At 54.5% G+C, this 2,500-nt stretch overlaps 1 pseudogene; it reads right to left on the bottom strand.

Annotated features, from left to right (window-relative positions):
• The window catches only part of LOC143260056 (large subunit ribosomal RNA), a 7,695-nt pseudogene that overhangs the window by 3,489 nt on the left and 1,706 nt on the right, over window positions 1–2,500 (bottom strand).

The raw sequence follows: 2,500 nt of genomic DNA, 5'->3' as shown, positions 1-2,500 counted from the left end.
GGGATAAATACCGTCCTGCTGATGAGGAGCTCAGATGGAAATGCCCCTACCGCATGGATGACATTATAAAATAAGGTTCTTAGAACTACTGGCACACTCCTCCATTGCCTGCTCGAGATGTTATCGAGACCCGATGCCGAGGAGAGCGGGATCTCATTGGCCTGGATCTCATGGCCACGAACCGGCTCAGCGATCCAATGCAGGTCCTCCCTTTCCTGAACTGGATGAAGGTGTTCAATGGGGACAGAAGGACTGGTGAGCATAGGTGTCCAGTACTCCACCATCTCGCCAACGGTTGGTGTTTGAGCCTGCACCGGGCCATCCAGTACAAGCTTGGCCGCGCGAGACATGTCCTTCTTCCAGAGTTCCTGCATAGCCGCATACTCCCTTCTCCTCAGTCTCCACCTCGGCACGGGCCCGGCAGGTGCAGCTTTAGGTGGCCGGAGCAGTGGTGTTCTCCGCTCCTTTACTTTCGCAGAAGGCGTCGGAAAGACTCGTTGAAGCCATCGACAACAAGCACTCGGTGTTATTGGTTCTCGATTAAGAACCGTTCTCGCAAGACTTACGAGTTCCTCCGCTTCATGGGATTTCACCCTTTCGGCCGGATCAATCAGCTTACGGATAGCGTCAATATATTGGCACTGATGTTGCTGTGCCGACGCAGAGTGCTCCTGAACAGGAGTAGGCGAATCCGCCTGTCGATGACTTGTGTCGTGATGTTGAGTGACACTGGAGGCTGAAGGTTGAGACTCAACGGCAGTTCCACGCTCGCGGCATACACCGATCTTCTGTGTAACAAGAGCTTTATACGTCAATTTCTTTCTGAGGCCCTTCAGTCGATCAAGACTGAATTTATTGTCGAAGACCGTCAGCAGATGTTCGTTCATAAATTTGACGTTGCCCTGCACACTCGCAAGCGCCTCAGCCGCCGCCACCATCTCAGTCTCCTCCTGAGTCCACCTAACCTTCTTTACCGCCACCTGCACTCGTTGGTTGGCCTCGTCTGGATGAGCTCTCCTCACATGGACCCCCAACCCGATGGAAGTGGGAAAGGATCGCGAACAATGGGGACATGGATGTAGTGCCCCCCGTGACGCAAGATGTTGTGCGTCGTTACTGGACTGGTTGGGTTTATTTCTGGAGGTCGTCGGACAGACACTCCGACTCACTGTGGCCGCTGTCGTAGGGTCGGCGATCCGAGTGGCCCGAGGGCCCGCCGACAATGGGTCACTTGACCCATAATCTTTCTTGTGATTCTTCGGGCCTACGACAATAGAGCCATGGGGGTGGCAACCCCATGACCCATAACATGCCTCCCTCAAAGTGACTAGAGCCGCCGCCACATTAGCGCGAAGGCAGGCCATTTGGGTGGGCTGCACCCTTACAGCGGCTCATTACTGCTAGGCAGCACGTCGTGTCGCACAGGATTTAGCCGCAATGCACTGAATGGACAGGTCCAAACAATACATCACGTTACCGTCGGGAACCACGAGGAGGTACCTGTGCGACTAGGACGGGAGAGGCTAATGGACCTAACAAGAGGTCTATATTACGCATCACCGTCCCGCGGGAGGCCAAGGCACGGGACCGAGCTCGGATCCCAGCCACGAGAGCCGTTCACCTCGCCCAGGCCCGGCACGTCAGCCAGACCCGCTTCCCGACCAAGCCCGACACGCCCCGCTCCTCAGAGCCAATCCTTATCCCGAAGTTACGGATCCAATTTGCCGACTTCCCTTACCTACATTAATCTATCGACTAGAGGCTCTTTACCTTGGAGACCTGCTGCGGATATGGGTACGAACCGGCGCGACACCTCCACGTGGCCCTCTCCTGGATTTTCAAGGTCCGAGGGGATGATCCGGACACCGCCGCAACTGCGGTGCTCTTCGCGTTCCAAACCCTATCTCCCTGCTAGAGGTTTCCAGGGAACTCGAACGCTTATACAGAAAAGAAAACTCTCCCCGGATCTCCCGACGGCGTCTCCAGGTCATTTTGGGTTACCCCGACGAACACTCTTACGAGGGCCCGAATGGTATGCGGTTCCGCTGCCGGGTTCCGGAATAGAAACCGGATTCCCTTTCGCCCAATGGGTGTTTTTTGTGCATGTATATAATAACAAAATATGCTGCGATTTATATAATAATAAAAAAAATAATAAAATAGCTGCGTTTTTTTTACAAGTGTTTAACGTCTTAGGACACCTCATCTACATAGGATTTCTCTTAGGGCTTAGGATCGACTGACTCGTGTGCAACGGCTGTTCACACGAAACCCTTCTCCACGTCAGTCCTCCAGGGCCTCGCTGGAGTATTTGCTACTACCACCAAGATCTGCGCCGACGGCGGCTCCAGGCAGGCTCACGCCCAGACCCTTCTGCGCACACCGTCGCGACCCTCCTACTCGTCAGAGCTTCATAGAGGACAATAAATTGCCCCGCTTCACACATACCACTGACGGTGGAGTATAGGCGCGACGCTTCAGCGCCATCCATTTTCAGGGC

The sequence above is a fragment of the Megalopta genalis genome, chromosome 9 (assembly GCF_051020955.1).
Source record: "Megalopta genalis isolate 19385.01 chromosome 9, iyMegGena1_principal, whole genome shotgun sequence".
NCBI classification, from domain to species: Eukaryota; Metazoa; Arthropoda; class Insecta; order Hymenoptera; family Halictidae; genus Megalopta; species Megalopta genalis.
The sequence above is the reverse complement of the archived record's forward strand: the minus strand, read 5'-3'. Positions and strand labels throughout refer to the sequence as shown.